This window comes from Pungitius pungitius, chromosome 10 (genome assembly GCF_949316345.1).
Source record: "Pungitius pungitius chromosome 10, fPunPun2.1, whole genome shotgun sequence".
NCBI lineage: Eukaryota > Metazoa > Chordata > Actinopteri > Perciformes > Gasterosteidae > Pungitius > Pungitius pungitius.
In genome coordinates this window covers 15,843,181-15,870,299 of record NC_084909.1, presented here as the reverse complement: position 1 = coordinate 15,870,299, position 27,119 = coordinate 15,843,181, and the positions used below count along the sequence as shown (strand labels likewise).

Sequence of the window (27,119 nt, the reverse complement as noted above, 5' to 3'; positions counted from 1 at the left end):
GTGATTTTAAATTGTGTGGAAAGCGGCGTTGTAAGAAACCCAGCAGCCTTTCATCCTTAACTCACATACTGTATGCAGCACACTCAAGTTCAAAAATGTTGAGCAAAGTCTCCATGCAAGCAGCAATCTGAATCCAATTCCATTTAGTTTAAATTAATAGGATTGTGCTTTTTCAAGCGAAAGGCATTTTGATTCAGTCTGAAAAATTAGGGAATAAAAGTAACTGAAAAACAATTGTTTACATTTGATCTATTTTTACTTCATTTTATCTATTTTTTTTAGATAAATATATATATATGTATATTCTATAGAAATTGTTTTGTATACTATATATAAATAATGTATGTATATATGTATGTTTACATAGACCCAATTTCATCTCAATATGAAAAGTTAAACTAACATTTCAAATTTAAAAAATCTGTTACCTTTTATTGTAAAATGAATTGCAAAAATAATATCAAATTGAACATAGTCATATTAAAAATGAGTCAATGAAAGGAGTTGACCATATTGATGGTAATGTTTGGATGAAATAAATGTGAATTATTATTGCATTATTAACACAATAGATTAATATTTCCATGAGAAGATTTTAACTGTTAAAAACCTGGTTAAAGTAAAGTTTTGTTGTGGAGAAAACTTTATCAAAGTACAAACCAACCAACATTTGATTTCTAAATATTGAACTAAATGAATTAATCCGATGAGAAAGTACTTGATTTGGCACTCAAGTTGAAACATAGTTACCTGAGCAATTATCAGCAGTTAACACAATTTTGTTAAGAGGAAAATATGTAATTAATTCAGCCATTCCCTGTAAGTGCAGACAGTCCACGTTGTGGATTCATAATGACAGGTTCAATTCGTCTGACTAACACAACGATTGGAGGTATACGCCATAGTGCTCGGGCTCAGCTAGCGGTTTTCTGTCGGCGCCCTGTTTGTGCGGTAGACGGCACACTTGCTCCACATTAGATCATCAGCGGCCTAATGGCTGCTCCTGGATGTGACACAACTGTGGCAGTGAGTGGGCTGAGCGGAAGGAGCTGACCGAGCACTCACCTCTCCCCAAACACTTTATTTATTTATTTCCACTCTTGGATTAAAGCGCTTCTGTGGTGCTAACCTACTTAATAATTTGGTGCTGTAGCGAGCTCAGACCCCTTGATACAGATATGATAAGGGTGCTCAGAGAGGAAGACAATGGGACATCCGTGAGTCCCATTGGCCCAGATCATTACTGAAATATCGCAGAGACCCTTGATTGAGCTGTATTGAGTTTAGCCACTGAAGCACGGCACGCTATATTGAGTAACTTGGTGGCCTAATCAAAACTAAATTATTTCCATATCAGAAACTGGAGCTGCCAGAGACAATTGGAGTACTGTTTTCCTGGTTTGTTTAGTGCTCAGTCAGATTGTCTTTGTTTGTTTATATTTAATTGTTATTACACTTATAGTAATAGTACATAGTTATAATTACTGAAGGAGATATGGCCTAGTTAATTTAGCAAGGGGTGTGGCTTAATCTGTCAGATTTTTTACTTCCAAATGACTTGGCCTGCCCTCACCAAAATTAAAGCATGTGTAAACATTGAAGCCCTGAACACACCCTCATTTCTTTATAATTTCTGAAGAATAGGGGGCGCTGCAATTAATGGTTGAAAATCTGCCTTTTTGGCCTGTTTTGGGCCTTTTTTCATGATTTCTCACAGTTGTAAAAGACCGAACTCCTCCCAGGGATTAATCCTGATTCTTTTCAAAACCGCGCAGTGTGATCCTCAGACCTTGGGCTCTAAAAATTGCATTTTTCCGGAAGCATTTCCAAACTGTGTGTGTAGGGAGCATTTTCAAAAAAACACCATTCGTCACGAACGTTGAAGTTGTTTTAACTCAACCATACTTTACCTAATCTGCTCCATATTTCTCATATAGCATGAACTTCTCATCTCATCTCTCACCAAAATTGAAGGATGTGTAAACATTGAACCCCTGAACACACCCTAATCTTTTCATAATGTTTGAAGATTAGAGGGCGCTGCATTCAATCATTAAAGATGTGCCTTTTTGGCAAATTTTCATAATTTTCTACAGTTGTAAAAGACCGAACTTCTCCCAGGGATTAAACCCAATTGTTTTTAAAGAATCCTTGACCTTGGCCTCTAAACGTTGCATTTTGCCGGAAGAAATATTAAACTATGTGCGTAGGGCGCAATTAAAAAAAAAACACCTTTTAAATCTTTTGAAGGAAGTTGGGTCATGTATGGTATTTTGAGAGGCTTTTATTTTGGAATGGAACGTCAGAATGTCCTATTTATCCATAGGTGTCACCTTGGGGATGTGTTCTATCAACCTGAAGTGGACTGGTCATGAAGATTGTTTCCTTTTAAATCTAATCTAAAAATGACAAAATGTAGTCTGGTGATTGAGATTTTGAAGGAAATTGGCTCATGTATGTATGGACCATGAATAAATGGCCAAAGACCATGATAATGTCAAAGATAAAGTTTGCAAAGCGGCATTCCTGGCGTTGCTCCACACGGTTAACGACCACTGACTTGCGAAAGCTTCGTCCGACGGCCGCAGGGTTCCACGGCCGCATTTGTAACCGTCCGGCCAGTGCCCGACGTGCAAGGAGTAGCGAGGACCCGTCCAACGCTGCTGGCAGCTTTAATTATTATTATTCTCACAAACTGCGGGCCTTTTTGGGGCCTTTATCATATTCAAAAAGTTGTTAAATTTGGTATGGATATCTGGACTGTTTAAAAATTTGAAAATGTTTTGGTCTCACGTTTTGGTATAAAGAAATGTCTCTATAGCGCCCTCTAGAAATTTTAAGCTTCATCTTAAATGAGCTGACCGAGTCTCCCCCCCGGACTGAAAGTGGAAGCTGGTTCCACAAAAGAGCTTGATAACTGAAGGCTGAGTTTAGCATCAGGAGGTTGCAGGTCATCCAATTTTTGATGTTATCACTGTGTTTATACAATAGATTATGTAGCCAGACCAAGAAATAAGTCATACATCAAGCAAATTGACATCTATCACACTCAGAATTTTTTTTTACCCCGACAGACAATCTGTTGAACCTGAAGATCTGAAGACTGAACTCGTGAACTATTTTTTGATTCGCTGATATTTTTATCAGTATCAGTATTTTGAGTATTTTAAATACAAAATGTCTCCACTCTGAAGTGTTTTGTTTCAAATACATGTAATAGAAAACTGTGCATCTCTGGTTGGGTCATAGCAGGGGTTGATGTAGATCAGTATTGATGTTGTAGGGCATCATCACGTGTCTCAATGAGGGCATTTGACGGCGGGCCTAAGACTGCAGCGCTCTTATGAACCGAAGCAGAAAAGAAGTGGCGCAGGAATGAAAAAAGGTAGCACACTCTTGCATCGTCACATCTTCCAGATGGCAAAGTTGATAGAACCCAAAGTTTATAATAACACGCATCACTGAAAGTGTGTTGTAAAAAGTCCCGGCACAGTTACTCCCAGCTGTGTACTTAGTGCTGGACCACTAGGGTATTGAGTATCGAGGATCGATCGGAACCGGGACTAGCTTTGCGATTTACCCGGTATTGTTCAAAAGTTTAAAATTCAATTCCTAGTTTCGATTTTCAGTCCGCCGACGCCGACCGGAAATAGAAACCGCTGAACACCAACGAAGAAGCGTCCACCGGAAGTGTTGGCATAACAGCGCGATCGAACATGGATAGCGTGCGTCAGCGATTCCAAAGTGTGGTTACGCTTTTCGAAACAAACCGAAAACTCGGCAAAATGCAACATTTGCAGCAAAATTGTTTCATGCATAAGAGGGTGCACGTCAAATATGATTAAGCACCTCCGAGGTCATGGAGGGGAAGTAAATGTGTGCCTAGGGTTGCCAACCATCCCGTATTACCCGGGACATCCCGAATTATGGGCAATTTTGATTCGTCCCGTCCGGGACAGCTCGAGTCCGGATTTCCAATCACAGCGTCCTAAGTCAATGACGCGCGAAAAACTCCCGGTTGTTGTGAATATGTGACGCATCAGACCAGTGTGTGCGCGGGTGCCGGGTTGCTAGAGCGGAGCTGTCCTATCTGTTGAAATGAGCAGTGAGGCGGGCGCTCCAGCAAAGATTGTGCTAGCACCCCCCCCCCCCCCAGTCAGCGAAAGTGTCCCTGATTTGGGGTTGGGAGAGTTGGCAACCCCCTATGTGTACCCCGTCTTTGACGTGCTGCGCCGATCGTCCTCCACTGCCTCTTCCTCTGGCTCCAAGAGTTACACTCATGTGTAAATGTTTTTGTGAGGTTTCAAAAATAAAGCTCTCTTGAGGAAAGTGTACCCCTGTTAAAATATATTCATAATTTATAATGTTTATACAATATTCAAGTTCATAGTTTGATATTTATATTGTAGTTGAAAACAGCCCTGTTAGAAATTCATAGTAAAGTTAATAAAAAGTAAAAAGTTCTTAGAATTAACATTGATGGAGAAGGTCAGACTATTTCCTTCAGAAAGACCCTTGGTTAGCTAGCTCATTTAAAATATCTTAAACTTTTTTGACCCTGCCTCGTAAAAGAATCGGAATCGAGAATCGCTGGGAACCGGAATCGAAAGAAGGAAGCGGAAGCGGAATCGTTCAAATTCAAACGATACCCAACCCTATGGACCACATCACCTCACTTTTAGGGACTCTGAACATAGATTATTGACGGATTATCGATAGATTGATTGACGAAAAATGTACAAATATATGATTAAGAATTTGTTATGTAACTTGTTTTTTATAACAATGCAGATAAAAGGTTAATGCACTAGCAGTGGCAAATAACTTTGGTTTTGTACTGTAAAGGAAATACCTAATTTGTACCTCATTTGTTTGAGTGTTTGCACAAATAAAAGTGTGCAACACACACTACTACTACTAATTATTTCATGAATTTTACAAATTAGCACATATTTTGTAAGGATTTGCCTTAATTACATTTGAAATGCAATTTATTTGTATTTCCTTACAAATATTTATATATATTCAACATTATTGTTCTTCCATTTTATTTTTGTGTGTGTATTCATAAGTATGTACACAAATATGTATTTATATATATTAATGATGTAGAATTATTTATTCCTATCTTAATTTTATTTCCACCACTGCAAGTGTACGTTGTCAACAGACAGCTTTAGGTTAGAGCAAAGCATCACAGAGTGATATGCTAAGATCAAGTTGGGTCTTGCTTGGTTATTGCTCGCCAGCTCTTGCCCTACAGCATTAAGGGGTGAAAGGTTGGCATTCTGTCTCAGAGGCGGGGCTTAGGCCTCCGAGGTATTACGTCTGTAATGCTCTCAGGGAGATGATGAAGGCATCGGAGAATAGGGGCTTTTCACATGAGACACACATGCTTGCACATGTCTCTGCATCACAATGGGAAAGTCAAAGTGGAAAGTAAACAGTCCCCTGTGGGGCTTCTGTCGCATGTTCTGATTAATGGGCCGGCTGTCTTACATTTTCACTGGCCTGTCGATGGCAGCGCTGTCCCAGTTACACACCACAAGAATACCAGGGCAAACACAGATTATTCTATGTGGGGATACAATAACCACGCTTGGACAAGCCTCTACATGTGATGAGGAATGTACTGTACGGCACTTGAAGCAGCATGACGAAAAAGGAATCATCACATAGAATCATCTGATACAATTATTTTGAAGAAAAAAAGTGCAATGTCGATAAAAACTCCCATTTCGACAGGTTTTTGCGGCCTGCAACGAACACATCGGGACAGAGACCAATTTAATTTGGACGTGGCACTAAGTAGATCTTCCCCCATGGCTTCCATGATAAACTTCACATGAACTCCACCCGGTTGAACTCGACTGTATCTGTGGGACCAAAGCAGATCAGGCCATGTGATTGCATGAGCCGGCGCTGCATATTTGGAAGATTACTGAAGCCAGGTCTGGGTTGCCATGGGGAGTCAGAAAAACGTAATCGCTCCAAAGGCTTTTTAATTATCTTATCATATCTGATGAGTGCCCCTACCAGGGATGAGCGGCCCAAAAAACAGAGGCAACAGCTGGACTTATTTATTGTTTTTGGTTTATATTTTATTTATTTTATATATTTTATTGTGTAAAATTCTACATTTGACATTTGAAATGTGACAATGTCTGATAATGTGGTCTGGTTAGAATAATGAGAATATTTCAGTGTTTTCCTGCATTGTAAGCATTATAATAATACTAAACATTAATACAACTTTATTTGTATTATTTATTAATATATTATGTATATATTATATACTAATATATTAATAATATTATTGTTTTCAATATTTTAAATAATGTAAATTCTTCATAGTGAACCTGTTTTTTCTAGTAGTTTTGTTTCCACCCAGGGTTAGGGTATTCACCTTAAGTTCTCCTGTTTTGGATTTTATTGTTATACATTCTTTGTATGTACATTTCTATGCTCTTCCGTGACTAAACTGTTTAAGCCTATTAATTGTTTCAGCAGTTAAATTGAATAAATATGTGTATGTTTGGCCTAGTTAGATCGCCTAGTTATATATAGCTATAGCTATATATGTATAGCTATATATAAATATTGTCAACATTATTTTTCTTGCATTTAATGTGTATTGTGTGTGTGTACACAGATATATGTAAATATAATATTTAATATATCCATATATAATACAAATATATATGTAAAATATTTAATATATGTATTATTTTTATGCTATTTGATTACTTTCTATCACTAACATTGGCCATAATAGTTTGCTTTGTCAAAAGTAATTAATGTTGAAATGCCTTAACATGATGTTGGATTTTCTTATTAAAATGTCGTATACATTCAAACTAAAAAATAAATGAAGCAAAATACACATTCTTACAAACTTTTGTTTGTGTGTGTATTGTATTTACACTAGGACAACAGCAGTGTAAAAATAAAACAGCATAATATATAAAACAATATTTAGTATTTAACCAAATAAATGTATTATGTTGTTCTAATACAAATACAGGTTATCATAACATATATTTTAAAATATTACTCTACGTAATAGAGTGCTATGTGTTTTTACGCCGCTAACCAGCGAGTAGCCCACAAGTTATTTCAGGTCATAATGGCCTTAGATTTAACCCCGTTTTTATGGATTTAAACACAAACAACTCAGCCCCCCAAAAATCTCCTGACCTTGTGTTCAAACTAACGGACTATTAAGGGTTCATGGAGAGTTGAGGGATGCTCATGCAGATTTCTGTGATAGGCCAGGCGATGGTGGCGCTGGGGATGATGATGATGACGATGGAGAGAGGAGGCGCATCATCTGAGGTGGAAACAGCAGCTCCCTCCTCCTGCCACACTAACCCTTTCCTGAACTCTTGATGTGTTTGTCCTACGGGCCTTTCCTTACCCCCAAACTGTCATGTGATTTTTGATCGTCGCTCCTATCAACCCCCCCCCCCCCCCCTCACCCACCCAATTCCCCTTGTAGCCTTCCAGGCTCCCGACCACTGCGTTTGCATTTGCAAATGTATGTAGCGTTTCATTTTTCTTTTTGTCCCTCCATCCACTCCTTTCTTTCTGCCCTGCTTTCTCTCTTTTTGTCCTAGAGCAAAGTTACAAAAGAAGAAAAAAGGAAGGAGTACAACATACATTTCAGAAAACCGAAATATGCTGCAACCCGAGAAATTATACATTGATTTCGTCCCAAATTCTGTGAGATTGTTTCAATAGATGTGGATGAAGTAATGTGTTTCAACTACCCTTGATCCCAGAGTTTCTTCTCCAGTCTACTCTGAATTAAAGTGTCACAGGATATTCGACGAGATTGAAAACCTTAGAACAGTCGAGTAGTCGTCAGCGACCGAGCCGCTTCGGCCCCAGCCAGAGCTGGTGGTGGCGCTCTAACCCCACAGTGGAGCTTCACAGCGCTCTTAATTGGGACTTTTAGGTCTATTTCTCTTAAGCAGGGTTTAACACTAGGCAACAGATGGCACGAGTTTATGGATGGAGGCCGTTGGTGAGATGGAGGGAGACGGGGGAGGGGGTACGGGTTACAAGCAGTTTCCCCCTACTTCTTTTTTTCTCAGATAATCCCAGCACTCTGACCCTTGAACGAAGCAACCCGAGCACAGTGGTGGCCAACGGCGGGGATTGAGCACAGTGAATACAGCAGTGGAGTAGGAAAAAGCTTCGCAGAGCTCACACAACAGGACGCTGTGCTAAACCAATCGCACAATTTCATTTGATATTTTTTTTTGACATATGAAAGTGTTACCTTAAAGAAATCGGCCATCTCTAATAGTCATTTTTTTTAGTCAATTCATCAGTTTGTTTCTTTACAGCATCCATATATATCTGACAGGGTTGTGTTATTGGGAACTTTGTCATGTTGCTGAAACATTTTCTTATCCTTTTTATTTCTCTAGTATTTCAGAACAAATGTAGAGCATTCCAGTACATATAGAGTATGTGACAAACCAACACCAGCTATAATATTATAATGGTACTGAGTAGAGTTAATGCTGATGTCATATTAATAATACAAAACATAATGGAAAATGTAATCTATATATATTTAAAAAATATTTATTATTTGAATATTTCAAATATTTAAAGATTTGAGAAAAATTGAGTTTTTCAGTCATTTAAAATGTAAATGTATTTCATCTCCATTAGGCCAGAGTATGAAGCATTTGGTAAGATCCTGATTTTATGTTTATGGACTAGCTTTATTTTCGGATATCTAATTTCAATCTAGTTCCCCTGTTTTTATTGATAAAATAGTTACAGAATGACAAAACTTATTAACTTATATGCAACGGATCAAGTTTGTCAAGTCATCGTCAATTCAAATTCCAGTATAATGTTACAGTGTCAGTTTGATAGATGACTCTCCTCTTGTTATCTGCCGGAGACTTATTTCACTGAAATTCTCCACTCGTGGTCAGTGGGATTTGTAGACTCCAGCCACAGCACTTGAAATATGATAGACTGCATATGTATGAATATATGAATTAGCAGCAGGCCTCATCTGCCTGCAGGCCGCATCAGCTTCAGACGGAGCTGTGCAGGAAGTGTCACAAGGAGATAAGGGACACCTCAAAGAGGCAGCTAGTCAGCAAAAGATCTGTTGTCAAGAACTTAATTCAGTGGAAATTTCCAAATTCAGGTCTTTTCAAATGTAGTTTAGAAATATTTACAAACCTTGAACCTTACATTGGGGAGAGATGTGAAAGCAAGCTTTACAAACATGACTGTTCATTCTGATTCATTGAGCAAGGGTTTAAGAGAAAATGGTAAATGGACTGTACATCCTCCTCAGTGTTCTGTCTCTTTAACACTACATATCATACTTCACCCAAATAAACATTCACAACTGCACAGACCCTCTGATTGAAGGACCTCTCTGTCTCTCACTAAGCAACAATATATTTTTTATATTTATGTTATTTTTTTAAATCAAAACACTTTTAGAGTAAAAGAAATGCAAGTTCCTTTATGTGAGAGTAACTGTGCACATATATATTCCTGCTGCCTCCTCGGCTATTTTCTCTCTAGTTACATCTGCTCCCTGGTATTAATAATAAATCAGTGCATTTGGAAAAATGGCACAACTCTTAGGACATTTCTACAACTGTATTTTTAGCCAGTTAATATTTACGGGTTATTTACTTCACAGGAGCTGACCACTGTGTGCAGCAATTAGAGGAACACAACATGCTCTGAGATTACATGTGTTTTCCATTTCTAGCACACAAGCAACACAACATCCTGCTAATGTTTTGTGTATTTTTCCATCTGTGTCTTTTATTTTATTTATTTGAGTCCAGCAAGCGAGACAGCATTACAACAGACGCAGCATTAATACTTAATACCATAAAACTTTTCTTTTGCATCCTTTTAAATGGTTCAAAACACAATAAAATGGGATGATTTCATTTTGTTAGTACTTTGAACCCAGGCATATGATATTTGTGTACATGTTGCAAAGAGCAGCTCACTTTTCTATTTACACATGCTCTGCTCGGTGACCTTCATTTTGTTTGCCTTTTACACATACTCTGCAGAGCCACTTTCTGTTTTCTGATGATTGGAAATCCTAGAAAAAAAGCATTTGTACAGGGAACACAAATTACTTGAATAATAGAAAATAAAAAAAACAGAAACTCAATGAGCCAAATAGAAAGTGTCTCACTCTTCCGACAAATGTCTCTGTGACGCAGAGCTTTCAAAGTGTCTGGGAGGCCTCATGGGCCCTGTACAGTCTTGAACTTGTCAATCAGTCTGCAAATAAACACCAGGATTATCTGAGTGGAACTGGGACACATCACTTTAACCCAATAGTATGAGCATCATATGAATGTCAACTTTGTGTGTTTTCAATCAGAAAAAAAGATCCATCTTTGATCATCTTTGAAGTGACCAGTAGGGATGCTGTTGTCTGGAATATCCAAACACAAACAAACACACTCGCACTGCGTACCTTTTATTTAATATTGTTTCACACTTATCCAGTCAAATTAGGTAGAAAGCAGAAAAAAGGCTCAGGAAGGGACCATTCACTCTGGAAAAACCTCACCAACTTAAATAAATCTCTTTAGCCTCTCACTCCTCTTTCTGCCTCTCTGAGCCTCTTGAGTCCCAGGCGCCATAATGCTACATCAATACCACAGTGGGGTAGAGAGGCACCACACCAACACGAACATGCGGGTCGACCTCACTTTGCTCCCTGTAGACGACGACAGGGAATAAAGGAGCACAAAGGAGGGAGGATGAAGGTGACATGTCATTCCGATTAGATTTAAAAACTAAGACGGAGAAAGAAAGAAAAAACAACAAAAGGGGAGAAGGATGAGAAGGCAGTGTACAGAAAATCGCTGGTTGCTGTGCAGATGTCACTAAAATGGCACCATGGGCATAAGTCAGGCATTAAAAATGGACCCTTTTTGAAAGGCTTCTGTACTTTGGGGTATATGAGAGCCGAGCATAACCAGCGGGTTGCCGGGTGTATCTCTCGGTCCCTAATCCTCCACACTGAGTGGGAAAGGCCGGAGCAATTTAATTTTTCACACTTGTTTCTATGGCGGTGGGAACCTGCTGCTGCTCTTTCTACGAGTCATAAAGTATTGAGTCGGCACACCACTGTTGTTTGAGACTTTGTTTTTTCTCCCTCAGTGTAATTTTAGCCTGGACTGAAAGACTGGCGGTTTTTCACAAGCAAAGGCCTCCAGCTGAGACATGCTCACCCCCTTGAAAAGGTGGCCCATCACAGGGAACACAGTGTAAGTTATTATGCCAGCCTGTCCAAATGAGTTTTTTAAATCCTTCAGCAACCACACAACACAATAGGGTTGTTTGTAACTCCCTCTGTAACATAAGTTTGACCTCCTGAATACAATATTAAAAACAACTTGGTTGACTCTGTATGAACTTAAGTGGCCACTTGGTGCAACAGAACAAGCCTGAAAACACAACATTGACATATAAACGTCTTGTAAAAAATCTAAATATGAACACAAACTATATTTAACAGGTGGACGTACAGGTGAAACTGAAAATAAATATTAAGATAAATATAAAATACTTTACTTTATAGTAGTAGTTTTTTCATTATTTAAAAATTATATACCTTAAATATATATACACCTTACTTTGAACCCTGTGGCTTAAACAACAGTGCAAACAAATGGGCTAACGCGCATAAAACGAGATAATTTTGCGCATTATATTCAAACACTCGTCATGGAAAATACACGTAGGACTGCATATGATTTAGCATCTAAGTTACGGGCAACCAATCTGGCTGTCGGAGAAGGAAACAGACGTTGTAGACAGCAATGTGAACTTATTCTTATGTAAAAAGACGACAAAAGCTTTCAGAGGAAATAAAAGCAGATGCCGATACCGGACTCCACACTCCAGCTGGCGGGCTTCAAGTTGCTCAGAACGGACCGCGACACGGAGCTCTCTGGCAAGATGAGGTGAAGGAATCTACTTCTACTCCAAAATCAGCCCCCTCCCGTAAGTTTGCTTCATTCAACCTGGTCGGTGTTACATGCTGCAGGAGGCACAGCAGACACTCGCCGACCAGATACGGTGGGCGGAGCGGACCAACCCGGACTTCTTAGATATTTAGCTATCTTTTAATTACAATAAACACGATGCAAAAAAGGCTGCATTGCTCCCGATGTTGAAACTTTCAGGCACACCCAATATGTGATGTCACAGTGAGTAAAAGCCAATGCCAATGATTCTGTTACATTTGACTTAAGTAAAGGCGCAGTGGGTAGAGAGGTTCATGGTTCAACCCCCAGGTGGCCCTGACCATGGCACCTATCCTCAAACTATTCACTGTAAGTCTCACTTAGAGTGAATAAAGTATGTAGTATAACATACTTCAAAGTTACAATCTTAACAGTGGTGCAGCAGGAAACATTATGCCATGATTAATCATAATAATACATGGACTTGACATGATTTTTTTAAGTAACAGTTTTCCCTGTAAAACCTGAAAAATATGTAAAACATGACAAATTAAATCACTGCCCCTGCATACTGAACAAATATTACATCCTGGATTTATTAAACACATTTTAAGTCACACCAGGACTAACCCTAACCCTATTAAATAAGTTGGGGCCATGTACAAAGTACAAAACCTAAATAGAAGTTAAAAAAAAAAGTATTGTCAAACCCTCGGCTCCTGCGCCAGGGGCCAACGCTCTGCAGATGAGCTATCTGCTCTAATACAATTTCAATTCGAAACGTCATTCAAATAGGATCGGTGCCTCTCCTGCAAAAATACAGGGAATATTAATACTGAAATGAGAGCTAAAGAAGAAAATAAACGCAGTAGGTCACATAAGTTCTGTTGGATGTTCAAGTTGCCCAGAAGGATGAACGGAGAGCTGTCATCTGGAAGTTGTAACTCTTCCATTCATTGTAGAAGTAAATAACTTCTTCTCTGGAAGGATCATTTTCCGCTGTGGTCGAGTCGACTTGGGTCTTTGCCATGATTGCCCACGGTGACGCCAACCTGTGCCGTGTGCTGGAAGAAAAAAAGAAGGCCAAATTATTACATCCATTGACAGTTACACGATATGTAATGGAATGCTGTTGTAAGAACACGGGAAGAAGTCTTTTACAATTATGCAGACAGAACGAAATATACATAAAGAAATGCTTTCCCACCTCGCTGGAGTTGAAAGCCATGTGGCATTCCCATTGATGTCCTCAGACTTGTGGCATGACTTTGCACGGGGCATCTGAAAGTATTTGAGCACCAACCTGTATTATCAGAATACGATTAGGGCAGTCAACAGATTATAGACAATTAACTAGTTAATCACACATGTTGAAAAACATTTATCTTGATGACAATATTTTTTTCTCTTATATTAACTGTTTACAGTTTAGTAATTTGTTGTTTCCCCTCTATAAAGAGCTTGACGTGTATACATGATTTAATTGGAATTTGGGGCATATTAATCATATCATTTAATCTTGGATTCATGCTCATTGTGAAGGAACTAAATATATGTAACATATTGAAAAGCATTGAAGACGCACGCTGCGTGCAGATTGTAGACAATTAACTAGTTATAGTTAGCTGCTGTCATCACAGTGTGTAAATAAAGTGTTTCAATCGGCCCAATTTATTTAGGGCACACGTAAACGTAAACAAAGTGGCGTGGAGAGGTGTCTTTTGTCCCTGTAAAGCTACCGTAGTTGGACGTATGCTAGTTGTTGTTGTTGTTCAAGTATAGCTTAGGTTGCTCTGGGCTGTGCTAAATAAAAAAAACCTTGAATGTGGAACACGACTCACGTCTGGCATCATATCATGACAGGCACATTAATGTTGACAATTAACTCCGTAGCTAAACTAGTACCGTTGTCCCTCAAACAGCTGTTAGCAATGAGGCATTGTTAGCATGTTTACAGTGTCCCCGCTAGGTAAGTGGGTAAGACTGGAGAACGCACAAGGAAAAAGTAATCACTCACCGTCCAAAGCGTTTCCACTTGGTTGAGTCAATGTGGATGTAAGCATAGGTGTGTAGTTAGCAGTGTAAAATATAAAATCCGGACGGTCCATACGACCTGTGGCTAACAGACGCAGCCACGGGCTCCACTGGCGAACTCTCGTGATAACATAAACTCACGCGAGACAACGAGCGCGGCTGTGGCTCCGCTGTGGCAGAATACGTGTATTTAAATCCATAGATATAATTATATTGAACTGTCCGTGTTATTTGTCTAGGTTAGATATGTCGAACTCGCGATTACCGGCTGCCCCGTCTGCCAGCCAAGTGCCCTCCCTCGTCAGCTGTTCGCATTGATCGTATGTGCCGCAGCAGTATCTGGCAGTAAACTCAAATGAGTTTGCCACCCCTGCTCCAAAGTGTACACACTTAAGTCAATAACCTCACCAAGGTGAGTAAACTGATTCATTTTGTTCGTTAGATCAGCCGGACACGCAGAAAAAAGAGTGATGTTTCTGTCGGGACTCGATCACGGGATCCCCAGGGGAAAAACTTGGAGCAATGCTTAGGGCTAGGGGCTCACTTGAAAATCTGGGATCAAAACGTCCCTTATAAAGGGTTCCTGCCTCTCTGCAAAAAAATAGAGGGAATATTCACACTAAAAAAATTACTGACTTCCTGTTTGTTTTAGAGCAAAGTCCTCAGAGACTTTAAGTATCCCTGTAATACATTTGTTAAAAAATGAGCATACTTGTAGGTCAAACAGGTTGCCGGCGCTGCTTCGTCGAAAACTTCCAGGGGGCGCGATGGAGGCAATTTTTCGCTTTTGATCCAAAACTCTACATCAGATCTGTAAAGGTCATCACGTAGGACTCTCACAGAGGTTTTCAAGAGTTTTGGAGTGTGCCGAGGCTCAGAAGATGTGCTTGAACTTTCATGCGAAGATGGCGTCGTCACAGCAACAAAGTTGGTCCAAAACTCCCAATATTCACTGTAACCTATCATCACAGTCTTACGTCTTATATTCCCAGATTTGAAGTGGATCAGATTAAAGGGCGAGGAGAGGGACATCTAACTGTTGAAATTTACATTGACCTAAGCCAATAGGTGGCGCTATACTTTTTCGAAAACCACGGCATGGAAATACTAATAGGCCTACACAAGCATCAAGAATAAACATTTCTAGCCAGAAATATTAATGTTCCTTGGAGTTATAACAATTTTAATTTTGTCCAATATTGTCCAAACTGGACGCATGATCACGCCCAGGTAGTTTTATGAAAACTCTTGATTTTAATAACTTTTGACCCCACATGCCCCATTTTCTGGGAGGAGTTCGCAAAAAACGTGTTTTTCACAAATTTCAAAATGGCGGACATAAAACGGTAGGCGCATTTGCATACCATAATTGACTTTTTTGTAGAGCACAACCAAGAGCACCTGTGTGAAAAGGTTCCAGCTCAATCAGTAAGTGGGGAAAAATGTCCCCATAGGGAGCACTTACGGGGGCGCTAGAGAGCACTTTCCTTAATTGCGGGACCCGAATCATATCTCAATTTTGCGCGTGCAAAAATTCAAGAGTTTTTGAACATGATGAAGTCCCCAAAAGTGCGATCGAAGTGGCGAAATAAGAAGAAGAATTCTTGCAATATCAATAGGGCTTTCGCCCGACTTTCAGTCGGCTCAGGCCCTAATAATAATAAGAATTCTTTGAAGCGAAAGCCCTATTGTTATTCAGTCGGCTCAGGCCCTAAATTTGATGACAATTATCTGGGTCTGGGCTTCACTTGGATCGGCGATACAGATTGTCCGAAGCCTCAGTGTGTGTTTTAGCAAACTGCTGTCTGAAGCCATCTTATCTCCGTCGTCACATGGACACGAAACATGGCCATTTAAGTCAAAAGTCTCTTACATTTTTCAAAGCAAAATTGGAGGAGTTGCAGAAAAGCCAAAAAAAATGCAGTTTCATTGATGCATTGGGTCTACGAAAGACGCATTACGGGCTTCATATCTGCTCAGTTACAGAGTAGGGAGAAAGGGGCTGCCGCAGACAATTGCCAAAGACCTGTGTTTGCCAGCGGCCAAAGAAATGGTCGAGTGTATGATTGGAGAGAAAGAGGCAAAAAAGTTGGACATGATTCCTGTGTCCAATAACACTGTACACCGCATTGATGCCATGTCTGAAGACATTCCTGGCTGTACTACTCAGCCGTGTGAAAAAAAGTGAGTTTTACTCTCTGCAAGTAGACAAGTCTACAGATGTTGCAAATCTGGCCAATCTTCTTCTGTATGTCCGTTACCTTTTTGAAAGATCGGTACAAGAAGATTATTATCGGCCCCTTGCTACCCGAACAACAGGACAGGAAATCTTCAATTTAATTGACGATTTTATGAGGACCAATGGCATCGACTGGGAGCGCTGTGTGGGAATTTGCACAGAGCGGGGAAAATCAATGACGGGGAAACACACGGGACTTATAGCTCATATTAGGAGAGTCTGCCCATCAATCAGCTGGTTGCACTGCAGTATTCACAAAGAGGCCCTCGCAGCCAAAAACATGCCAGCTGATCTACTTGCAGCGCTGAACGATGCAGTCAAACTGGTGAACTTCATTAAAGCTTGTCTGCTAAATTCATGAATATTCACACTGTTATGTAAAGAGATGGGCAGCGAATACAAATCACTGCTGCTGCACACAGTGCTGCGGGACAGCCAACGCACCTAAGTGCTGACAAGGCTCTTTGAACTCCAGCACGAATTGCAGCAGTTTTTTGAGGAGAATCCGTTTCATTTGGCCTCCAGTATGCATGACGAAGATTTTCTGAAAAGGCTCGCCTATCTAGCGGACATCTTCTCAGCTCTGAATGAACTCAATCTAAGTCTGCAGGGAGTCAGTGTAACTGTGTTGAACACACAAGACAGGATTGAGGCTACGGTTCTGGGCGAGTTGTGTGAGTGGGAACACACACCTGTGTTTCCCTACACTTCACGAGTTCTTGGGGGAAAATGACGTGCATCTGGGTGAGCATGTAAAAAGTCTCATTATTGAACACCTCAACCCACTCGCCGAGCAGCTACGGAAACACTTTCCATTGTTCTTCTAATCTTTATTAGTTGGAATGCTTCAAGCATCACCTTTCAACTCCTTCACACTTTCAGCTATTCAGACCATTCAAATTTTAAAATGTTCAGCTCCTTCAGGAGAGGGGGGCTATGACTTTTCAGATTTTTAGCTTTTATAATTGAATTAATATAAATGAAAAACATCAACCTTTTTTAACATGGTTTCCAATGGATTAAATTTTCAAATCCTCTTAAAACTTCTTCAACTTTCAACTTTTTCAGCTAGAGACACCATTTAAACTTTAAAATGTTGACACAAGTCTTAACAATTTCCTAAAAAAAACAGCTTGTTCATATCTATTATAGTTTTTTCATAACCACTCATTATGTTTCACTAGTTTTGGGGTCCTTTTCGAATTTAGAGTGAGCGCTAGAGTGCGGGCAAAGTCGGAAGACAAGAGAGGGTCCATGTTTTGTAAACTGTTGGTAGAGCAGTTTTAAAACACATAAAGACATAAAAACGTTCGGTAGAGTCTTGTGTCGCTCAAAATGTAATTATTTTTTGGCTACTCCAAATAGTTTTGCTCCAGGAAGCATTTGTTTGAGGTGTGGGTTCTCAGTAACTGTCTGTGAGCTAAGTGCAGCTGCTCCGTTGCCGCGCCAACGAGCTGGGGCTTTCTGTGACTCACAGCTGATCCTTATTAGCTGATTAGTGCAGCCTGACATGACCTCCTTCTCTCCACCTTCTCTCATCATTTCAAAGCAACCCCCATGGAGGGAGTTCTTACTGTAATGTTTGATGAGGCCTATTAAATAATATATACTGTCTCTCAACCCCCCCACCCCCCCACCCACTCACCCAATACCATCTTTTCAAAATAAAAGCTGCAATGATTATGTTATTTAAACATGAAGCTTAGGATTCAGCTGTTTCGTTGAATACTTATTGCGCTTTCAAATAGTACTACAACCACTACTAATATTTCTAGTACTTCTAGTAGTACTTCTAGTATTTAAACTGGTATTATTACTAAAATACTTTTACTACTAGTATTTCAACCCAATGGAGGGAATTCTTACTGTAATGTTTGATGAGGCCTATTAAATAATATATACTGTCTCTCAACCCCCCCACCCCCCCACCCACTCACCCAATACCATCATTTCAAAATAAAAGCTGCAATGATTATCTAATTTAGCCATGAAGCTTAGGATTCAGCTGTTTTGTTAAATACGTATTGCTCTTTCAAATAGTACTACAACCACTACTAATATTTCTAGTACTTCTAGTAGTACTTCTAGTATTTCAACTGGTAGTATTACTAAAATGACTTTTACTACTACTAATATTACTAGTACTACTAGTATTTCAACCCCAATGGAGGGAATTCTTACTGTAATGTTTGATGAGGCCAATTAAATAATATATTCTGTCTCTCAACCCCTGCACCTACTCACCCACTCACCCAATTCCATTATTTCAAAATAAAAGCCTCAATGATTATCTGTACCTCAACAATAGGTACACCACAATTGCTTTCAAATACGAGTGAAACTAGTACTTACTTCTTCTACTGCTGCTAGTACCACTAGTACAACAATTACAACTATAGTACTAAACCTTATATTACTACAAAAAATGTATTTTTTAATTCTCAGCTTTTATTATTTCTGTGTTTTCAAATTCATAGAAGCTTCTCCCATTTCTGTTTTTTTTTTGCAATTCTTTCAAGTTCATTTCAGCTTTTCTCATTTCTGTATTTTCAGCAATTTTTAAATGTATTTCAGCCTTTTCTATTTCAGCAATGTTTAGAATAATTTCAGCATGTTGCATTTTAAGCAACTTTTTGAAATTAATTTCAGCTTTTAATTCTGTGATTTCAAATTCATAGAAGCTTCTCCCATTTCAGTTGTTTTGCAATTCTTTCAAGTTCATTTCAGCTTTTTCTATTCTTTCAGCAATGTTTATAATAATTTCAGCTTGTTTCATTTCTGTACTTTAAGCAACTTTTTGAAATTAATTTCAGCTTTCTGCATTCCAACGCATTTTCAGCAGGAAATGCATTTTCTAGTTATGATTCACTTTCTCTTTTTTACCTGCTTTCAGATGTCTGAATGAGACGTGTTTGAATACAGGAGATTTATTAAAATTATCTGATCTGCACGTTCTTTGATTCTTTTAATACTCAGAAAGTATTTTATTCCATGTTCTAATTTTTGTGTTTTAATCGATTACATCAGTTATTATTTGCTGCTTTCTATGAAAAGAAAAGCAAGCAGTTCATTTCATGTTGTTGCTTCTGGTCAAATTAAAGTTGTTCTGGGCGTGGCCACCAGGGGGCGTCACGCTAACTTTAATCTCAGAGTCCTGAGAGGTTTAGCTTGTTTACCCAGCATGCCTCAGGGCGTGTCCCCCTGCAGATGTCTCTACCTGGGGCCTGTTTCAGAAAGGAGGTTAAGTGAAAACTCTGAGTATGTTGACCCTGAAATGAGGGAAACTCTGAGTTTTCTGTTTCAGAATGGGAGGTATGTTAAACCTGAGAAAGCAGAGTAAGTCAAGCCTGTTTCAGAAAGAAAGGTAACTTATACTCAGAGTCAGTTACCATGGCAACTTACTCTGTGAACCTAACCTGGTCGGGAGCAGGTTTTCTTCGGGAAACCCAGAGTTTATTTCGTCTCCTCCCCTTTTTTAAAGAGGAAGTGGTATTTAATCACCTCATTCATTCTTTCGGTATTCATTCATTGCGCACATTTCAGTCACGCAGAGCGCATCAAATCAAGTGAATGAAATGGCATGTCCTTTTATGGACGATCCTGTGGATGAAGAGGCTGCATTAATCCGTAGGGAGTTGCATTTACGTCGGGAGAGGATTTTGAGACCCAGAGTGGATTTTTTGTCATATCCATATTCATTTTTATTTGAGCGGTACCGTTTTTTCTTTACAAGTCAATAAGCCATCCAATAATCCATCCTTACATCAGAAACATCAGCCATCGCGGTCGTGCTCTAACATCCGAGCAGATGCTTTGCGTTGCATTACGTTTCTTTGCAAATGGTAGTTTTCTGTATAACATTGGGGATGCAGAGTTGTAAGGAAAGTGTGCCTCGCTCTTAAGCGCTTTCTCCGAATTTTTGTGCTGTTTCCTGGGCACAAACCCGTGAGAGCCATCAAAGAGGAGTTTCACAGGATTGCAGGTCAGTGATGTATAAATCGGTTTAAATGAGGCTAACCTATTACGGCAAGTGAATACTCTGAGTGAACTTATACTCTGAGTATAAGTTACCTCTCTTTCTATATATATTTTCCAATGTTTCATCTGAATTTACAATATCATCAATATGCAATATTACGGCAAGTGAATACTCATATATATATATATATATCATATATATATATCATATATATATCATATATATAATATATATATAATATATATAATATATATATAATATATATATATATATATATACACTTAATATTATTAACTATAGTAACACCTTACGGGTCAGTTTCGACCCATATATATTTACTTCAAGAAAAAGGCAAAAAAGTATTTTTTTCAGCAATAGAACTTTAATATAAACACAAAATGAAAAGCAGAACAGGTCATAACACAAAATATATATTTGCAAGGTCAAACAAACAACAACCAATCCAGCAAATCAAACCAAAATACCAAATCAGAGTAAAAGTCTCTTTGTGCAAGAACATGCATGTGTGTGTGTTTAGATGCATGTGTGTAAAAAAGTGACACTTTTAGTGTGTTCTTTGCAGAGATATTTCTTGCACTTGAAGCACAATACGTCTGTCCTTACTGCTCGGGCAGACTTGACACCTCTTTCTTTTAGAACCAGGTGGCCTGAGTGGGGTTGTGGCTGTTCTGGTTGGTGTTGAGGCAGGGCTGACTGAGGAGGAAACTGTTGTGGATGCTCTTTGTGTTGCTGAGGGCGTGGACGGAGTGCAAGGTGAGCTCTGCAGCTGTCTGACCAAGGCGGCAGCTTCTGGGTCTCTGGGCAACTGTTCCCTTCGCTCAATGTGTGGCTTGACAAGTGAATTTCCCAGCTCCTCAAGTGACATTGTTGCGCGGAAAATATTTCTGCCTGTCGATGCGTCCCAAAGACTATCAGTGGCCTCATTGCAGGATCTGTACACTCCAACAAGAAGAAGAACACCAATATAGGCATCCAGGTATTCCTCATCAAAGTCTTTCCACATGTCGCCCTGGACTTTTTTTACTAGGTTTGTCATAGCAATGATAACTCTTTTTAGTGACAATGGAATAAATAGCTCAAAACATGTCTTGATGTCACTGACTCTTGTCACAGCAAACCTTGTGATTGCAGGGGTCATTTTGATGACATTTGCAGCCGCTGCCCTGCCATGTTCATCATGAGGTACAGAGCTCCAAAAGATCTTACCATTTTTGGACTTGAATCTTTCAGCAGGAGCAGCTTCACCACCGGTGACCTCCTCATTAGATGTGTCTGTCTTCAGGACGATACTCCACATTGTCTTCCTCCTCAGAAACCTGCTCATCCGTATCGCTATGCTGCTCTGTGTCCTCTCCCTCATTTTCACCAAAAAGGCTATCCAGAACTTGGGTCACTGTAAGTCCTCTTCTCATTTTCGCATGCTGCAAATTGGAGATGTGCACTCTGCAAGTCAAATGACCACTCAAATGGGTGGAATTGACGTAACATGTCTGGACATGCCCGTCTTTGTTCGTTTTGTTTTTGTGCAGGAATACTGGAAAAAAAGGCAAAATGAGCATCCCCTAAAGCTCACATGATTGGGAGAGGAGATGTCTGTCAGTGTTTTGGCTGACAGTTCACTTATGATTTAAGTTTTGGTTCTAATTATTGCTTTAAAATCTGACTTTTATAACCGGGTCGAAACCGACCCGAACAACACAAAGGTCATAATTTCAACCAGAGCATTTTGTAATTTAGTGAAACATTTTTATTTTTATTTTGTTGATATAGAGGTTCTTGACAAAGTCAAAAAGCCTTGACGCAATAAACTAATTTACGTGTTTTATAATGCATTTAAAACTTGGAAACGGGTCAGTGCCGACCCAAACACCAGAGGAAGATTAATCTGTGTTTACATCATTGTTAGTCAATGAAGTAATGTAATTCTGATCGTATTGATCATATTTCTATTTACTTTTGTTTACTTCTGTGTCATCATTTCAGAGGTGACTGTTTGTTTGCTCTAAAGAGTTACTGTTTTCTTGTAGTGGAGCTTCACCTTATCGCCGTTAGCGGTCTGAACAAATGAGCCATCATTGTTCCAAGTATTGTTCTTCGAATCTTTATTGATGGAATGCATTGTTGCATGTTTGAGGTGTGGATTCTGTTTAAATCACTGTCTCTCTCTGCCCTCTGAACTCGTTAGTGACTGCAGGGGCTCTGTTGTTACGGTTACCTACAGACGCGCGCTGCTCTGTCTGACGCTGATCCGTATTAGCTGATTAGTGCAGTCCGACAGGACCTGAAGGTTTTCAGGTCTTAGTCTTCTTTCAAATTCCTTCCAGCTTTTCTCATTTCTGTATTTTCAGCAATTTTCTAAAATTGATTTCAGCTTTTAGCAATCCAACGCATTTTCTACTTATAATACACATATTTGCCTGGCTTAGCATCATCACGTTAAAACTCATGTAACGGGTCTGTATGTTTGGGTAGGTAAGGCTACAAAGCTGTGCTGGTTAAATTATGGAATTTTACTTTTTGTCTCATTGTGATTTATAATGAGTTTGTTTCCGATGGCTGTATCTCGCATTAAAGTCCGGTCGAATCCTAGCATCAAGACATAAATCATGATTATGTTTAAGTGGTCAGTATGGACAGTGTCAATTCACTAAATCAATGACATCTTAACCAGAATCTATTTCCTGCCAATAGTTATCATTGACAGAAAACACTTCAGATTTGTTATGTACATATGAGTAGGGTTGGGTATCGTTTTAATTTGAACGACTCCGATTCCTTGTTTCGATTCCGGTTCCCAGCGATTCTCGATTCCGATTCTTTTAAGAGGCAGGGTCAAAAAAGTTTAAGTTTAAGATATTTTAAATAAGCTAGCTAACCAAGGGTCTTTCTGAAGGAAATAGTCTGACCTTCTCCATCAATGTTAATTCTATGAACTTTTTACTAACTTTACTATGAATTTCTAACAGGGCTGTTTTCAACTACAATATAAATATCAAACTATGAACTTGAATATTGTATAAACATAAATTATGAATATATTTTAACAGGGGTACACTTTCCTCGAGAGCATTATTTTTGAAACCTCACAAAAACACATTTACACATGATGATACTGCAGGTACTTAAACGTTACCTTGCTCCCACTGATGGGCCCTTGGAGCCAGAGGAGGAGGCAGCGGAGGACGGTCGGTGCAGCGCGTCACAGACGGGGCACACATAGGGGGCCAACTCTCCCAACCTCAAATCAGGGACACTTTCGCTGACGGGGGGGTGCTAGCACAATCTTTTTTTTCATTGCAGCGCCAGCCTCACTGCTCATTTTAACAGATAGGACAGCTCCGCTCTGGCCACCCGGCACCCACGCGCACACTGGTCTGATTCGTCACAACTTCACGACAACCGGGAGTTTTTTGCTGAGTTTTCAGTTTGTTTCGAAAAGTGTAACCACACTTTGGACCGCCGACGCACGCTATACATGTTCGATCGCGCTGTTATGCTAACGCTTCTTCATTGGTGTTCAGCGGTTTCTATTTCTAGCGGACTGAAAATCGAAACTAGGAATCGAATTTTAAACTTTTGAATGATACCGGGTAAATCGCAAAGCTAGTCCCGATTCCAATCGATTCTCGATACCCAACCCTACATATGAGCAGTGTTCTCTACAATTGTGCCTCTTTTCTCAGCTAATCCTTCTGCTGTCTGCACACAGTCTGAGCTGCTGGAAACACAAGGACATGTTCTTATCAGAGCCAAGTAATCCTTAAGACTAACTGAATGCTTTAATTAGTTTTGGCCGCAGTTTTATTGTGATCAAGTTGAGTGCAGTTTTTCTTTGTTTGTGCTACATTATGTTACACACTGCTTCCTGTTAATCACCTGAAACCCACAGGATTAAATTAGGGTAATAAGACTAAAAAAAAAACCTCACACTCAGAAACTCTTTTGCTACTGCAACATGGTTGTGCTTCTCTTCTGTTATACCATGACATTTGTATTTTGCTTTTCAAAAAAATCAAGAATCCTACACTTCCTAGAAATGTTCAGAGGTCCTTTGGTTGCACTAAGGTTTTTATGAAGAAAAATAAAAGCCTTGTGTTATTGGCAGGCACAATTTGACATTTTCACATTCAAGGATGTCTTTATGTACTGACTAAATAAGTATTTCAGTTAATTAAAGAAATTAAATACACTCTGGTTTCAAAATGTGTTTTGAAGTTAGCGGTGTATCCCTCTGGGGTTATTAGAGCAAAGACTTCAGATCAGACAGAGCTCTTCAACAGTGTCTAGAACTGATTTAACACTGCTGTTGGAGATCAAAGGACTACTAGCCCATATTTGGTAAGGCACAGCAACAGATAGATGGTTTTAGATATTTCAAACTCAACCTCAAAACCTTGCTAGACATGTTTGAACCAGGGACCATCTTACTGTGAGGTGACAGTGTTAACCCCCGTGCCACTACATGGAGGAAAATTTGACAGTGAAAAGTGAAAACATGAATTCTCTCTCGTTGTTTTTCTATTAAGTGAAGTCTTTGGATTTCTGAACAGCAATGAGAAAGGGGTGGGCGTTTAGTCATTATCATGCCAACATATTGGCACTGCCCTGTGCAGGGTGTGTGTGTTTGTGTGTGTGTGTCTGTGCATGTCTGTATAATTGTGTGTGTTGGTGGTTGGACCTCATGGCTTTGATACCAATCAGGATGTCCAATCAGTAGGAGCCCTTCATAAACCGATTGCTCCTGCAATCAACAGCCGCATCAGATGTGAATGTTAAGGTAGCAGTAACACTTTCCGTCTGTGTTGACTACACTACTGACTGGAGAACAGAGTTGACACAATATTTACATGTGTCTGTGTTTTACCTGTAATCTTTGTTCCATTCAATCTATCGCTTTAAAAACAATCAACACTTGGCAGCAGATCATGGGACGCTACTAGGGATGAGCGAGTACAGCATTATCTGTATCTGTATCAGTATCTGTTGAACCATATGAATTATCTGTATCCGTATCTGTACTCGGATTGGGTGGGTCTTAACCCGGAAGTAGGAAGGATTTTACCCGTAAGTTGTCGGGTTGTCTTGAAATGGGCTGGGCTTTAACAGTTATGCTCTTTTTTAAGCATGCAATTGACCCTTCGCAGGGAGCTTGATTAACAGGTGACCAATATAAATATGATCCTTCGCCCCCTGGTGAGCTTCTTTCAGGTTTGGCTTTGTTGAGTGATAGGATTAAGGATTCAGACTCTCCAGCTTTCAGCGATTTGGCCTCTGCAGCCCCACATATACCGAACCCATCCTCGTCGGTGAGACCCATCTTCTCACTGCTCCCGAGAGGTTTTGGCTCCCCCTGTCCACACTTGCGGCCCGAACAGTTCCAAAGAACCCCAATCAATCCTTGCAACAAAGATTTGTTAATTTTGTCGACGATGGCGAAAAATATATGAGACCGGCATTTGGAGCTTGTATCTATTCAAAGCGCGACCACCTGCGGAATTTCGCCACAGGCGACGCATAGTCCGGACATCACCCCCGCTCCCACCTCGGTACCTCTCACTGTTCCGATGTCCGACGCACTTCTCCCCTCTCCAGAACGTTGTTCCTGGTACAGTGCTGCTTGCCTTCGAGCTTCATCCGTCCGCCTTCCCAACCGAGAGGTAGCGTACATTGTTTCCTTGCCCACAGGGAGAGTGAGGGATTGGGGGATGGCCTGAATGGGCAAAGGAGTCTTCTCCTGCTCCTCAGTCCAGCTGTTTTCCGCGGCGATGCGGAAAGTCTTTGATCCAGCCACACCGGGGTAACCGAGTAATGTTTGAGCTGCAGCAGGGAACGCGATCCGTATCAGACTATTCCCTTGGCTGTTGGACCCTATGAGGCAAGGTAGCTGGGACGAGCCCGTCTCGCTCCGGCCGAAAGGTAGTGCAGCCTGCAGGGGAACCGATGCCTGTACTGCCACCAAAGTGGCCATGATGAGAACAAGGGGATTGGGCAGGTGGTTTTGGACAGACCCATCCGGGCCACGGTGTTGGACAGTCGGCTATTCTCACTCAGACTTATTAGACCGTCGTCATCGTGAGTAAGAAGGACAGCTTCCTGCGTATTGATTAAAGGACTCAATAACATCACCATTAAGAACAGGTACCCACTTCCGCTTGTCTCTTTTGAGTTGCTACAAGGGGCTACAATATTCTCTAAACTGGTTCTACGTAATCCGTACCATTGGTCAGGATTAGGGAGGGAGCAGGAGAGCGTCGCACTACGTGTCCCCTCCAAGGAGGGTTCCGGCTCTACCAGAACAGCGCTTCCCTGCCAGTGCGCGGTTACTGGGCGCTGCGTCTGTAGACCCAAGACTTCCAGAGACCAGCCTCGAGGGGCCGGTGCCCCTGAGAGAGTTTTTGGGAGAGTGGCGAGCCCTCCCCAATGTATCTCAATGGGTCCTGCGTACAATTGATAGGGGCTACACCATCCAGTTCAGGTGGCGGCCGCCTCAATTTGGGGGGGTGCTACCCACAATGGTGGACCCCCAGCAGGCTCTGGTATTGGAACAGGAAGTGCAGGCTCGGCTGCAGGAAGTGCAGGCTCGGCTGCAGAAAGGAGCTTTAGAACGAGTTCTACCTCCATGCAGAGAGTCGGGCTATTACAGCCGCTACCTCCTCGTTCCAAAGAAGGATGGGGGTTTGTGTCCGATACTAGATCTACGCCGTTTGAACCCTGCTGTCGCGAAGTTGAGCTTCAAGATGCTCACTCTCAAACAGATTGCGTCACAGATCAGGTCCGTTCCGTTTGGCCTAGCCCTCTCACCCCGTACGTTTACCAAGTGCGTGGATGCAACCACTGCTAGGGCTGGGCGATA

The 27,119-nt window shown here is 40.4% G+C and overlaps 2 long non-coding RNA genes across 2 annotated transcripts in view; both read right to left on the bottom strand.

Moving 5' to 3' along the window:
• LOC134132835 (uncharacterized) overlaps positions 1 to 27,119 on the bottom strand; it is a 391,917-nt gene that overhangs the window by 213,760 nt on the left and 151,038 nt on the right. The window lies entirely within an intron of this gene.
• Positions 9,664 to 14,338, bottom strand: LOC119228993 (uncharacterized). The gene is made up of 3 exons (XR_005121573.2): positions 14,011 to 14,338; positions 13,201 to 13,296; positions 9,664 to 13,057 (listed from the first exon to the last, which is right to left on the bottom strand). It is a non-coding gene; the product is annotated as an uncharacterized LOC119228993 (long non-coding RNA).